The sequence below is a fragment of the Lepidochelys kempii genome, chromosome 19 (genome assembly GCF_965140285.1).
Source record: "Lepidochelys kempii isolate rLepKem1 chromosome 19, rLepKem1.hap1, whole genome shotgun sequence".
In the NCBI taxonomy this organism is placed as follows: domain Eukaryota; kingdom Metazoa; phylum Chordata; order Testudines; family Cheloniidae; genus Lepidochelys; species Lepidochelys kempii.
Window position 1 is genome coordinate 6,475,309 of NC_136398.1, and position 15,877 is coordinate 6,491,185.

The following is a 15,877-nucleotide window of genomic DNA, read 5'->3' on the forward strand; positions in this document are numbered from 1 at the left end:
AGTTACCTTTGGTAAATGAAATAACCAAACAATCATTCATTTTCTGATATAGCTGTAAAACTAATCGAAAAGTTTTCAAAATAAATCACTGTTTTAAAATGTATAGTGTGTACCTTCTAAAAATGAAGCCTACATCTATCTCTGAGTTGTGAAGAATATTTATTAAGGTTATAACCACCAACAAGAATGCATTTTTATGTAGAAAACCATGATTAAATTGAGTCTTCCTGACTAGTGATTTAAATCATGATATAAATCATGATTTAAGTCAAATCCTGAGTGCTTCAGTGTAGACAGTCACTACAGTGACAGGAGGGGTTCTCCATCACTGAAGTTAATCCACTTCATTGAGAGGCAGTATCTAGGTAGATGGAAGATTTCTTCCTTTGACCTTGCACTGTCTACACCGGGGATTAGCCGGCTTAACTACATCTCTCAGGGGTGTGGATTTTTCCTGAGAGACGTAGCTATGGCAATGTAAGTTTTCAGAGTGAACCAGCCCAGTATGGAATTATTATAGGCTGTGCTGGTAGTGCCACCATTAAGAGTGCTCAATACTTCTAAGACCCTGCTTTCAGTTGCTTATAACTTTGCCAAACTTCAACTATTCGGGCTGAAATTTTCCATGCTGGCTGCCTGCCTCAGGCTGGTGTTTGTTTGTTTTTTTGGGGGGGTGGGGGGAGAATGGTGGGCACAAGGGAAGTTTAAGATAAAATGATTCAGTCATTACTGAGAAAGAGATTAGGGGAAAATATGTTTTGTTCATGTTAGAAAAACTGTACAGCCATTTTGATGAGAAGCTCTTGCACCTCATACTTTGGAGCAGGGTCTTGACATTTGGCAAGGAGGTTGCCTTCATGTAACAAAGATGCTTTTTGCCATCCCGGTGAAAATTTGCCAAAATTACACCAAGTTATACAACTATGAAAATTCTCAGTTCATACACTCAGCAGAGACTTTAGAGTTTGGTACCTAAATTCACTGAAGACTGCACTGAGCATGCATGCTCCAGTCCATGGCTGCAAGGGCTGAGCAGATTTCCCTGCAATTGCTGCTCCTCCCAGCCAGAACTACTATGGTGCCAGGCATCAGAAAGAGTGGTTTTGCTGGCAGAGCTTGTTAGTTTCCATGGCAAAATAAAATACCAGCAAAAGCACTTTTGTGCCAGTATAATCTCCATCCGCATTAGGGATTTTGTCAGTACAGAAATGTTGTTAAAAACTCACACCTGTAACCAACATGGATAAAACCAGCAAAAGTTTCTAGCATAGATCTGACTGAAATGCAGAGGGGTGAGGAGCCAGGCCGGGGATGGGACATAATCCAGTAGGAACTAGTCTGAAACCACAAGCTCATTTCAAAGGCAACCAAACATTTAATGGTAAGAACTTAAGTCACTGTCAACCTTATCCAAGTTTGCAGTAATGAGGGATGTACCATCCACTCCTGCCACATAAAAGTCACATGAAAGATGTTTTATACTACACCAATAAGACGTAACAAGTTTAATTCTGCCATGAAGTATATAGTCACAGATCCACCCCACTGCTGGAAGCAAACTAGATGGGCACACTCAAGGGTGAAACGCTAAGCAAAAGCAGGAAGTATGCCTTTCACTGCTCCATTGAGCACTACAGTGTCTTTTTTCCTGCTTGTTTTTAAGCAGAGAAAAGTCAGGTTGATGCTTCCTTTCCTGGAGGATTTTAACAAGATCTTTGGAGGAGTGTGATGACTGTCCCAACTCAGATTTCTGCCTACAGTTACTCCTCAGGTTTTGGGCTTCCTCTGATATCACCATGAAAGTCCAAGATTTTGCCAAGTTGTCCAGCACACACACAAAAAAAAAAGTCAGTAACACATTCCTCATGTAAAAATGACAGAAAAGAAGTTCTGAATAATAAACTTCATTAACCAATCTTTGTACAAAGGAGAAAAGAGCACCAAGTTTTCACCCTTAGACAAGGAATTCAGCTTTATCTAGTGGGAGCAAGGCAAACCTCACCAGCATGGTCTTATCCACTATGAATAATTTCAGATAAAATAGACCTTTAAGCTAAAGGGGAAAAAAGATACATAAAAATAAGAGCCCTTAAAGCTACAGAAATATGTGACAGCAACTTCTTTTTTAAAGTAGCAGCCTTAACCAATGGCGGAAAATAAAAGAAATGCAAAACTGCAATTTAAAGTCACTAGCCTGACACTTGAACTAAAACATCAAAATGGCCCATACAATCAATTACCCTTTCTCTGACACCAAGTCAAAAATCAACTGCAGAACAGCAATTATTTCCTTAAAGAGTTGCTTTCAAAGCCAAAAAAAATACATTTTTAATTAGGATGCCACAGGCAAGAACAAGGATGCTTTTAGTCACCTTACCCAACCCTAACACAGTTTTTATTCTAAGTGAATGAAATTCAGATTTCTAGAATGAACCTTGGAATATTTATCAGTTTTATAATTACAGGATTACATTATAAATTCTCTCCCTAGAAGGAAGAGTTCCATCTAATACATCACAGTTAAGTCCTTGCACCTGTCAATTCATGAGAACTGGTCACAACTTTATCTTGTACACATTTCAAGAATTCAAAGCAAACAGATTAGTTTGATGTCTCCCAGTCTGCTACAGCTCTGATGTACTTAGTAAAAAAAAATTACTAAAATCATGGCATATGCATGTGTTCAGCACCTGTAAACTCTTGAGCAAAAGCAATGTGGTCCTCTTTCAGGCAGAAACAATGTATTCCATTTAAGCATATACTGAGAGTCAATTGACACTTTTTAGACAGTGGCCTAAAGAAAGAATAGTTATATCAAAAAGGAAAATTATAATAAGTTAACTTCCTTACTCTTGAGGACCTGATAAAGCTGTTTAAACAGATGGGACAGTTCAGCAGTTTAGTGATCATGCAATACATGAGAGGAGAGTCCCTAGCATCCTGACAGCACTATGGAAACACAACAGTCTCTGGTGGAGAGAACATTTTCTTTTATTGTTCTAAAACTACCCATTCTGACATTTTTCAAGCACACGATTCTCTGAAAGGAAGGAGCCTCCTCCAACTCTATTCAACTATACTTGTAGTTGCAGCAACACATGGTCACTGAGGTTACAATTCTCCCATTCAACAGCAAATCAAAGAGTTACACTCTACCCAAGTTTCTTTTCCCAGGATAAGAGAAACATCCACAAAGTTGGATGTCTTTATTACAGTACACAAAGGAGACCGTATGTTCTCATGAATCAAGTGTGGGACTGAGAGTCAGAAACTCAGAGTCCTAATAATGGCTCCTCAACAGCTCACTGGGTGGCCTCCAGCAAGTCATTTAGACCATGTCTACACTACAGGCGCTTCAGCAGCACAGGTCCAGTACCGTAGCAGTGCTGTTACGGCACCATAGCATAGACGCTTCCCACAGCGACGGAAGGGGTTTGCTCATTGCTGTAGATAATCCACCTCTCCAAGCAGCAGTAGCTAGGCTAACAGAAGAATTCTTCCATCAACCTAGATCTGTCTACACAGATGGATTTTTCACACCTGAGCACTGTAACTAAATCGACCTAATTTTTAAGCATAGACCAGGCCTTATTTTTGGCATCTCAATTCATCATCTGTAAAATGGGGTTAATAATCCTATAATACTCCCATGGGGGCAGTAACTGTTTATTTAGTTAATATCTGAAGAATGATTTGAAGATGGAAAGCAGGGGTAAATCAATTTTGAGTGTGTCAAGGTCCAGATTTCTTGTTCAAGGTATAGTAAAGGTCCAGACTGCAGAGAAAATCATAAAAACTCGATAATAAGTTAGTAAAAAGATTTCAGGGGCCATTCAAAGGCGTCTGATGGTCAGAATTTGGCCTGCAGGCTGCCTATTGACTACTCCTGCTCTAGGTCATGCCTTTAGATGAAAGCTTGCAGGTAGGAGTGGTGCAAAGCGGCAGAGTTAGAGATGTTTGCCCTGCAAAGGGAGACAAAGTGGTTATGGATAGTTCTAGGAAGAGGTGGGTGTATGATGTACACATCTATCAAGTTAGGGTCTCTGGGGAACCATGGAGGGGCAGGTCTCTTTGCTCCCCTCTCCTGCGTCAGTGTCTCTGCAGAGACACAGCACGGGAAAATCTCTCTGCTTCTACGCCCCCCTTGTCCCAGATCGGGATCTCTGGGGAACCATGTGGGGGAAGGACTCTTCCTTTCCTCCTTCCCCCCAGGGGAACAAAGTGGGGGGGGTCAGGTTTCTTCCCCCCTTCCTCTCCCCCTTCGCCTCAGGTCAGGATATCTGGGGAGCGGTGTGGGTGACAGGTCTCTCCAGAAGCACACCCGCCCCCACCCCCCCCATGGTGCTAAAGCCCCAAGTTCCGTCACATCCCACGATCCACTGAAAAGCCTCTGGCGGTCCAGATTTGGACTATGGGCCGTCTGTTGATTACCCCTGATGTGAAGATTTGTATTTAATGTCTGAAGAATTATTTAAAGATGTGAAATGCTACGTGTTAAATATTTGAATATTTTGAGAAACTCTACCGTATGCCAAGTTAAATAAGTATCTAAAGACTATTTGGTTGTCTATATGCACATTTGCCCCCAAACTGTTCAATACCATAAGGTCCAAACTGTTAAATACCATAAGGTAAGGGAACAATTTAGATCAGTGAAGTAACTTTTTTTTAAGGAGTTAAGGAAAACTCTATTATCCATCAGGCCAGATTAAAAAGCCCCTAAATTCAGACAGTAAATGTAAACGTCTTTCACTTTGCCAGTCAAGATATCAACAGGCACTTAATCCTGGGAGCACTGACTGGCCATTATGATTGATCAGAATGAACATATAACCTAGCTTCAACCTCAATGAATGCCACAAAATGAACAATTCTGAGGTAATTTTGATTCTCAGTTTCTGTTCTTCAGAAAGAGGGAAAAGGAAAGTGAATGGCTACCAAAACATTACAACTAGGTTGTCTTCTTATGGATAATTTCATGAAGTATTATGTGACTGGGGCAAGAAGGCATCCAACACCTCAGTACTGCAGTGAGCTGTGACTGGTCTGTTACAAACCCAAGTAGGCCTTGCACTGACGTGATTATTTTTGCTATTTAGACACCCTTATAATAGCCTCATAGCACTTGATATGACTTAAAAAGCCATCTTTATTAGCTAAATTACATGCAAAAATACTGTACAATTTGCAAGAGTTATGGTGAAAAACAAACAGACGGAAAAAGATCCCTATATTAGCTTCTAAAGCAGAGGTGGGCAAACTACGGCCCGCGGGCGACATCCAGCCTGTGGGACCCTGCTGCCCGGCCTGAGCTCCTGGCCTGGGAGGCTAGCCCCCAGCCCCTCCCCTGCTGTTCCCCCTTCCACCCAGCCTCAGCTCACTCTGCTGCCGGTGCAATGCTCTGGGTGGCGCGGCTGCGAGCTCCTGAGGCAGCGCAGCTGCAGAGCCCAGCCTCACCCGGTGCTCTGTGCTGCGCGGTGGGTGGCTGGCTCCAGCCGGGTGGCACGGCTATAGCTCCGCCAGTCACCGGTGCTCCAGGAAGCGCAGTAAGGGGCCGGGGGGTTGGATAGAGAGCAGGGGAGTTTAGGTTGGTGGTCAGAGGTATGGATAGGGATCGGGGTGGTCAGAGGGTGGGGAACAGGGGGGTTGAATGGGTGCAGGGGTCCCGGGGGGCAGTCAGGAAGGAGGGGGGGGTTGGATGGGGTGGCGGGGGGCAGTCAGGGGACAGGGAGTGGGGGAGGCTGTGGTGTGTGGATAGGGCAGGAGTCCTGGGGGGAGCATCAGGGGGTGAGAAGCAGGGGGGAGGGGCAGTTAAGGGGCAGGGGCTGGGCCACGCCTGGCTGTTTGGGGAGGCACAGCACTCCCCTAACCGGCCCTCCATACAATTTCCGAAACCCAATGCGGCCCTCAGGCCAAAAAGTTTGCCCGCACCTGCTCTAAAGTTTTATTTTAAAAAATGCTACAATAGTCACTTATTTTTTTTAGATGAACCAAAAACGGTCAAATGTGATTCCTGACTTGACAAACAGAAGGCAATGTTAAATGTGTGAATTTTAGTAATGGCATTTAAGTTTGATTTTATACTTAGAGATTACCTACTTTACTGTGGATTGATACCTAAATTAAGTCATTCGACTGTGCAAAATCCTTGTACTTCTGTATTTACCCTGCACAAGATCAGCAAAACAGTCCTTCTGACAAGCAAGTAACAACAATCATAATGTGCTCCCTGTCTTCACCACCCCATCCAAAACCTACATTTACACGTGTTTCCCTTGCTACATCAAGGCAGTTAAACAGATTGCAACAGCTGCAGCTTCCCAAGATACAGATTGCAAGATACAGATACTTTAGGAAAGGTTACTTGGATCACCTTTCAAAATAACCTAGTGCACAGGATGCAAAGCAAAACCTGCTAATTTGCAGTTTATATTAAAAGGATACCTTCAGTATTTGTGAGAACGGCACCTTGCAATCCAGTTTATGTTAACTCATTTTGTTCTTAGTTGAATTCCATATTTGATATTCTTTTAATGAGATTACTTAAGTCATGAATTGCTGAACTTGCTTTCTTTCCTTCCCTCTCATAAAAATCTTAATTCTTGTGTTTTACACCTACATACTTGCAATATGTGACATGGAATTTTGTTTTATTTGGGGGGGGTAGGGGGGTAAAGTGCTACAAGACTTGTATCCTAGAAAAATTGCAATTCTCATATATATGGTGGCCTAACTAGACTTCCCTTGTAATTTAACTTGACTACATTACACTTCACTTCCTGTTCCTATGTAGGACTGCTACATTCTACCTCATGTGCGGTGGAAGTGAGAAATGTTAATACTGCACAGTTTGCATGCAGTGTCGTTGTAGCCATGTCGGTCCCAGTAAGAAGAGCTCTGTCTGGCTTGAAAGCTTGTCTCTCTCACAAACAGAACTTGGTCCAATAAAAAAATATTACCTCACCTACCTTATCGGATGCATCCGATGAAGTGAGCTTATGCTCAAATAAATTGGTTAGTCTCTAAGGTGCCACAAGTACTCCTTTTCTTTTTGCGAATACAGACTAACACGGCTGTTACTCTGAAACTCACCTACCTTGTCTCCCTAATACCACACAGGCACATTCAGAAGTGCCTTGAGGGTTCTGATGGATTCAAAAGGTGCTTTGTAAGCAAAAGATTTTATCAGGATTCTAAGACTTCTCCAATCTAGTCAAGTTTAACACAATGGACAACATGCAACACTGAAGCTTCAAGAACTCAATTCAATGACAATTATTTTCTAAAATATGCTGTGTGACTGTATAGAGAACAGAATGCCAGTTCTATAGTTTCTTGGAAACAATTCTTAAATGTAATCTCTAAAGGAAGCTTGTTCGTAATGACATGTGCCTGGAGAGGGGAGAAGTCAAGAAATTCTACAGTTCCTCACTACCCACCCCTGTGAGTTCCCTACCAATTTGCTGACAAGCTCTGGTGATGACTCATTCCTTTCCTTTTGCTTGAGCCAATTCACTCTGTTCTCTGCCCTAAAACAAGGCAGGCTTACCTCAATTTTCTGTTTGATAAGAAAGACAAATCAAATATTCAGTCTAAGGAGTCAATTTAGCAAGAGAGAATAAAAGCAGTGAGCTGCAGCTCACGAAAGCTTATGCGCAAATAAATTGGTTAGTCTCTAAGGTGCCACAAGTCCTCCTTGTCTAAAAGCAGTCAGGTGTTTTTCACAAGACAACTCTTTTTCCAATCTGGCACTAATCTTTCATCAAAACTTCAGTGAAGATGGGAGAAAACACTTGTCTTTCCCTAATCTGAGTGAGCTCAAACAACTAATAACACCAACAGCATAGGCACTATAACACAAAAAAGAGAAAACATCTCTGTGCCCAGTTCAACAGAGGGAAATGAGCTGATACTCCATTTGGATTTCCAAAGATAAGCTACTGGGTATGTGCTTTATGCCAAAGAAGTTTCTGTTTGCTGAGACGCCGAAGAAGCTCTGAAACTGGAAATATTGTTTTAATTTTGTGTATGTTTTTAACAATCCTCATGTCTAAAACCAGCTCAGAGAGGAGCCATATTTGAATATTGTTTAAGTACAGTTTCCAAGCAACTCCATCTGGGCTTCTAAAAGTGAAAACTTCAAAATAATCAAAAAACAAACAACGGGCCCACCTAATGAAGCGTGATGAGCTTAAAAGCTCCTACGTTCAAAATATAGAACTGTGTTTAAATTGCAAAGAAAAATTTTAAATGACCTTATGACATTTTGCATAGTCTTCTTATATCAAAGTGAGATTTGTATTCCATTTTAACAGCCCATTCCAAAATAAATTGTGAAATTTTTTTGCATCAAGTGCCATATTGTGGAAAACCAGGAAATTAATACAAGCCAATTTTATTTTTTTTTAAAGATTCAAAATGACAAATAACTCAAATCAGAAATACTAACCCATCAAACCGGAAGCAAACATAGTGGTGTTTTCACAGCATTAAAGCAAAAAAGGGTAAAGATATTATTCAGTAAATAAAGTTAGAGTAGAAAAACTCAATTTCTTGTACCACATTCATCTCACTTTAGTTTGTCTACACTTGAAACACCGTTGTAGCACTTCAGCATAGACACTATCTACACTGATAGGAGGGGATCTCCTGTTGGCGTAGGTAATCCATCTCCCCTGTCTACTCCCATGGGTTAGGTCAGCTTAACCACATCGCTCAGGGGTGTGGATTTTCCACATCCCTGAGTGACGTAGCTGGGTTGACCTAACTTTTTAGCATACACCAGGCCTATGAGTTTACCATGTCTCTACTGGAAAATTGACAATGTATAGTGGAAAGTTAAAGGCCCAGGGTGCACATACTACTGAGCCATGTTCAATCTCCACTGAAATTTATAAGTAAATAAAAAATGAGTTTTTAATAGGCAATTGTTAAAATTCAAAGAGATGAGCAAGACAGTGCCAGATTTTCTGTATGTGAGACCTAAAAGAATGGGTGTTTAGAGTAGAAATGATGGAAACAAGAGAAAATAACAGAGGTATACAAAACAATGATCAGAGCAAAAAAGCCAGTACTCCAACTGATATACGCTCTCATAAATCACAGAGACACACCAATGAAACTGAGGGAGTAACAAATTTAATACTGATAAAAGGAAACTTTTTTTTAAACACCCAGCACAATTATCCTATGGAGCTCATTGTCAAAAGATATGATACTGACACCAGAGCTTAGTATGCTTAAAAATAGGCTTAGATGTTGAATATTAAAAAAGATGAAAGTTGGGATATTTATAAAAAGTCATGCTTCAGACCTTAAATCATCCACTAACTGATGGGGATAAGAAAAAAATTCCTCTATGGTTACAATATTTTAAATTGTCTATTATGAAGTCCCTTAGACTACTGTCTGATGTATTTGCCTAGACAGATCTCTGGTCTTACCTAGCATGGCACTTCCTATGTTCCTACGTGTAAAAAAAGGAACTTTAACCCTGAATCTCCAAGCCCTAAGGTGCTGCATTTTCAGTGTTCAAACAGTAATATTTACATGGAGACATTCTGCACTTTCTTCAACTCTTTAACAAGCGAATAAAGTACCAGACTAATCTGATCATAGGCAATACATTTATAGATAACAAAGAAAGATGATTCACTAGTTTAGCATGGCTTACAACTGACAACATGCTTCCCCCTCAAAAGCAATCAAAAAGTGCCACCCCTAAAGTTTGCAGAAATCATCTGATGTTAAATAGTACTATAGTACCTAATGAATCATTCTGCTCATCTACAGACTCTCTCATTTTAACCCAATTAAAAAAATGCCTTTATATGAACAGTCTACAATACCGGTTCTCTCTAGAAGAGAGTCTCCAGAATTGTACTTTAATAAGTCCTCTCCCAGAGGCCTCACAATAGTTAACCAATGCAGCATTCCACAACAGGGCAAAGTACAGAGGCAAGAACTGAGAGACAGATTACGTTCACAGTTCTGATACAGAAAACATAAATTCCACTTTCTGAATTGAAAACTGATACTTACAATTAGAGGTAATTAAGAATTATGAAATTGACCCTCTATTTCTGTTAGACACACACAGAAGATTTGCAACTACAGCCATGTCTCATTAAAAGACATGCACATTCATAGACATTCATTTCAGCATAGCATTCTCACAGGTATTTATATTCCTTCCTCTTGTCAAGCTCTCAATCTATCAAATGGATAATTTCTTTCCATCAATTGGGCTTATAAAAGTCAAACATTTCTATACTTTGAGTCACGGCGTGGTTGGGGTTTCTTTGTTTTGTTTTTTTAAACACTACTACTGCAGTTGTGAGTCAGAACCTGTGCTGTTCATTCAGGGGGTTCACAATTCACTTTCCATGTACACAGGAGCTTTGGAAGAAGACAACCTTCTTCCCACCCCCAACTGAAAAAGCCCGGAGAGAAAATGCAGCTTGTGACTAATCATGCTAACGAGCCACGGGAGGAGTCACCAGCACAACTCAGCAACTCCCACCCCCTACCTCAGACACAAACCACTTCTCGCAGCACCTCAATCCCCACATCTGCCCCCCGCCCCCCACCATGCCTCCACTCTGCCCCAGCCAGCCTCCCCTTCCCTCCAGGGCCCACGGGGGGTGTGCAACCCTCAGCCTCCCCGAGCACACACTGGCTCAGCGCATCCCCACTGACACACCTGTGCCATCTGCCCCCCACGTCATCCTACTCCCGCCGGCCCATCCCCCCAACTCGCCCTCCCCAGGCACCTCAGCCCCCCCCAGCAACTGCTCAGAGCCCTTCCTTTACCCCCCCCCCCACTCCCCCACCTGGGCCCGGCTCCTTCCACCCCACAGCGGGAGGCTAAGCATGGCCCCAAGGACCTCCCCAATCCTCAGCCCAAGGCAGCCCCCATCACCTCATCACACCAGCCCCCCAATACCTCAGGCTCCGAGGCAGCCCCCCCTTCCACCCCACCCACCTCCGCCTCACCTGGGGGCAGCCCCCCCCAGCTCCACCTCCCCCGGAGCAGCCTCCCTCAGGGCAGCCCCCCCACTCCTCCTCACCTGGGGGCGCCCCCCGCTTCCCTAGGACACCCCCCCCGGCTTCTCCTCCCCCGGGGCAGCCCCCCTCCCCCGGGGCAGCCCCCCCACTCCTCCTCACCTGGGGGCGCCCCCCGCTTCCCTAGGACACCCCCCCTCCCCCAGGGCAGCCCCCCCGGCTTCTCCTCCCCCGGGGCACCCCCCCTCCCCCAGGGCAGCCCCCCCGGCTTCTCCTCCCCCGGGGCAGCCCCCCTCCCCCGGGGCAGCCCCCCCGGCTCCTCCTCACCTGGGAGCGCCCCCGCCTCCCCCGGGGCAGCCCCCCCCCAGCTCCGCCTCACCTGGGGGCGCCCCCCGCCTCCCCCGGGGCAGCCCCCCCCAGCTCCGCCTCACCTGGGGGCGCCCCCCGCCTCCCCCGGGGCAGCCCCCCCCAGCTCCGCCTCACCTGGGGGCGCCCCCCGCCTCCCCCGGGGCAGCCCCCCCCAGCTCCGCCTCACCTGGGGGCGCCCCCCGCCTCCCCCTCCCCGCGGCCCGACCCCGGCTCCTCACCCTGGGCATTGAGCGCGGCTGTGTCCGTCCGAGCGGGCCCGGCGCCTCCCACACACCGGGCAGGGAGGGGGCGCGGCGACGGCGGCAGCCGCTCTGCCAGAGGAGGGGGTGGGGAATGACGAACGAGCCCGGCCGGCTGGAGCCGCCGCGGAGACCGTGAGCGAGCCCGCCTCGTCCGCCGGCTCCCCCGCGGGAAACGGCTCCTCCTCGGCCAGACACCCCCCCGCGCGCCGCGCCGCGCGATGGCCTGGTCCGCGCGCACTCCCCCGTCAGCATTGGTATGGTCCACCCCCCCCAGAGCCGCCATTGGTACGGCCCGTCCTCCCCCCAGTCCCGGCATTGGGATGACCTACTCAGTCACTTCCCATCAGCGTTGGTACGGGCCTTTCCCCCCCAAAACGGCAGGATGTGGCCGGTCTTACCCCCCCGATCAGCATTGGTACGGCTCATGTCCCCCAAACTGGCAATGGTATGGTTACCCTCCCCTTAAACCAGCATTGGTATAGTCCCTCCCAAAGGTAGCCTGGGCATAACCCATCCCGCACTGGAATAACCCGTTCCCGGCCAATTACCGTCTCTCATCTTCCCCCCCGCCCACGCCAAGTCAGCACTGGTTTGGTCCAGACCCCCCCCCACCAGAAATAAAATCAGTATTGGAATGGCCCATTTCCCCCACAATCTCATTGGCCTGGCCTAGGTGCCCTTCCCCCCTATCGATAGTGTCAGGATGGCCCCTTCCACTTCACAATCACAATTGGAATGCCCCATTCCACCCCAACACGAGTGGTGGTATGGCCCACACTGGTATAGGACCCCCCCCCCATCTTGGTTTGCCCTACTCTGCTCCTCACACTGCCCCTCCCCCCACCACTTCCTTTCCCTTTGCTTCTCAGGGCCAGGTCACCATGAAGACTGTGGTATGCCAGGTGGACCTGCACCTGCCCAGCTAGGTATCAAAAGCCCTCTACTGCTAATGGTGATTCCCCTCCAGACTCCAGGGCTAGGCTGCTGTGCTTTGGAAACAGGAGGGACCCAATTCAATACCAGCTTGCTGGGAAATTTGTAGTGACAGCCAGGAAGTTCCTAGCTGGCCATGGATTTGTTGCAGTAATGATAAACAGACATTGAGAGCGGGGGCAGTGAACAAAGAGTCCTGGGTGTTGCATAGATGTTATTTCCCATAGAAAGCAAGAGGTAAATGCTGGTTGCATCACAAATTTCCAGGAAGCATCTTTTAATCTTGATTCTGCAGCCCTCAGCATACACAATGAGATTTCTCTTGTGCAAGTGATAATACTTCGCACTTGCATAGCATTTTGTACCCACAGACCTCAAAGCTTTTCACAAAGGCGGGTAAATATGAACCCCATTGTACAGAAGATGGAAGTGACTTCTCCGAGACCATGTATCAAGTCATTGGCACTGTAGAATAGCATCCAGATGTCCTGCCTCCCCAGCTGCTGATCCCTTAGTTTGTAGTCCCTTGGGACAGATACTTTGTCTTTCTATTCCCCTGTAAAGTGCCATGCATACTTGTGGCACTATATAAAATAATAAAAGATGCAGGATGGGTGGGAATTTACCCCCAAAATGTAGCCAAGGTTGAAGGTTGCCACTGACCAAGGATGCAGTTGTGAGACATTCCCTGCAGGTGGGGTTATCAGTATAAAAGGTGGGTCACTTGGGAAGAATTGCTCCATCTCAGATGCCACAAACCTTGAAATCTTTACCATCAAGTGCAGGTAACTCGCCAGATGAGAACTGCTGCATTCCTGCCCATGAGAACAAACTAACAGGCAGAAAATGGGGCCTTCCCAGGTGAAGTGTAAAAGCTGAGGATGACATGATAAGCCCGGCCCATGCCAAGGAAGATACCGAGCAGGGCGAAGAGAATGTCATGACTCAGCAGCCATTGTTGAAACTCTGCCATCGGCACTGGCCACGGATGAGAGGGGAATGATTTCAGGTTCAGGTGCCAGAAGCAGGTCACCCTAACCGTCCGTCTATGATACTGTGGGCAGTGGTGACAGAGAGCTGGAACATCAGCCCAAGGATTCTGTTCTGTTGGGAGAGGACAAGAAGCAGGACAAGAACTCAGGGTACAGGGAGCGAGTGTTTGACTTGAGCAATATGCAAGGAAGAAAGCCCTTTTGGAGACGTTTCAGAGTAACAGCCGTGTTAGTCTGTATTCGCAAAAAGAAAAGGAGTACTTGTGGCACCTTAGAGACTAACCAATTTATTTGAGCATGAGCTTTCGTGAGCTACAGCTCACTTCATCGGATGCATACTGTGGAAACCTTTCCTTTTCTTTTGGAGACGGTATTTTCAGGAAAGATCAAGCTCTTGTAAGAAGTTGTATGGTTATTTAGAGAGGAGAAAGGGCCTTTGTAGGAGGAGAGGGACTATCCTCCCCTGGGAAAAGCACTGAGTGAGGCCAGGAAATCCCCACCCACCCTCTGCAACCTGAGTACAGCAGAGAGATTTCTGGTTCTCTAGCTCCCTTCTCCTCTATAATGAAATCACATTCATCACACACTAACTCATCTGACTGAGCGCCACCCCTGTTTGTCCCTCATAGCTCAGAGACAGTTATGCCTCTCCAGCAAGGTGGCATTTCATGGGCAGCTCTAGGGACGTATTTGGGCTCTTATGAACAACAGGCAAAGGGCAAGCATTTTAGTATATTGGTTTAGTGGTGCTGGAGTAAGGCATCAGGATGACAGTCGCTGGGAACAAAGTCCTTGTTTATTATCTACCCCACACGAATAGCACAGGCAGGAGCAAGGCAATTTAAATGGTTCCACAGTTATCGACTAACCCACTTACTTTCACTGCGCAGGACTGCAGGTTGCCTGCAGGAGAGTTCAGGACCTCTGGCTCAGAAAACACAGGGTCCAAATTCCTGGCCAAATTCCAATTTAGGTAATTACATTCTGCCTCTCTCAATCCTCCTTGCAGTTCCAATTGGAGATGCTGCTCTTCCTTACTTCCTGTCCTAAACTGTTGGGTGATGCTACTGTGCAATGTTACCTGGCAGCCACGTTCCACCCAGGAAGTGGCCACACTTAAGAGTCATGCTTTGGCATCTCGTGAAAAGCAGCAGAGATCACACACTTTCCTACAATACAAGGAGTTGTGTATTTAATTCCATTCTGTTCAGTGATTAGGGATCTTGGCAGATCTTACTAGATAACAGGAAGTTATGTTCTTGATGGACAGTTTACGTACTAAGTCAATTCTTAAAGGCCTAGTGCCAATACTTTAAACTGTTTAGAACACTACATCCTTCAGTATTGATTCAAGTTATCTCATTCCTGGTCCATCTTACAGCAGGTGTCCTACATAATGTTCTCTGAGATCCCATTTCAGAGGAGATTCCATAGGGCAGGCGGGCTAGGCAGTGCCTACCCTGTTTTGAATCAGATTCATATTGATCTTTACCTGCTGCTCTAAATTAGCTCTAAGAGGCATCTGTACCTGTCAGAGTTGCATCTGACATGTAGGGCAGGTCAGGAAGAGACTGTCAGTTCCATATGTTGTGATAAAAACATGAAACCGCATGTTGGCCAACACAAAACAACTGCAAGACAGAAACCAAAGATAACATCGTGCTCAGTGCTCTGAGGAACTTGTCCCAGGAAGAAGGAAAAACAAATGACCATAAACCCTGGAGAAAAGCATGGTTGTGTTGTTCACCGAGCAGAGAAGTTTGATTGTGCTAGAAGTCACCAGCTAGTAATTAGGGGAGGTGGCAAGCATTGGAAAAGAGGGCAAACAGACTTGTCACGCTGCTTCTCTCAGTTCATGAACATATCTGTAGAGATACATTAGAGGGGATAAATGATTTTGGGTGGCACAAAGGGTCATAACACTGGCCCTCATGTATCCCACAGCTGTGGAGTTTGCCATGGAAATCCACCTCTTATGCACAATTGTGCTCCTGAATCCTAGTCTTCATTTTTAAAAAAAGTGTCTGGCCCTTACGGTTGCAAAGGGAACCCTGAAGACATGACCCAAATGTAACCAAGCTTGAGTCTATAGGCAGCCTGAAACAATAGCTCTGGGAGAGCAAAACAGTCTCACGTCTTCCCTTGGCATTTACCAAAGCGCTGATTCAAAGAGAAAGCTTAGATGGCTGGAGTAATGGGGTAAGATCGGGGGACTGAGGCCTGATCCAAAGTCCACTAACATCAATGACTCCAACTGACTCCACTGGGCTTTGGATCAGGCCCCAAATCCTGATCTCCGTTATTCTAGTGTAACTCATTGGACTTCCACAGGAGGCT

General features: G+C 45.8%; 1 protein-coding gene across 2 annotated transcripts in view; it reads right to left on the reverse strand.

Moving 5' to 3' along the window:
• Positions 1 to 11,836, reverse strand: part of PTP4A2 (protein tyrosine phosphatase 4A2) — a 30,271-nt gene extending 18,435 nt beyond the window's left edge. For both annotated transcript variants that reach the window (XM_078849402.1, XM_073317565.2), the window contains exon 1: positions 11,592 to 11,836. The gene's annotated coding sequence lies outside the window, so the exon portion shown is untranslated. The remainder of the gene's footprint in view (positions 1 to 11,591) is intronic.
• Between the last annotated feature and the right edge of the window lie 4,041 nt (positions 11,837 to 15,877).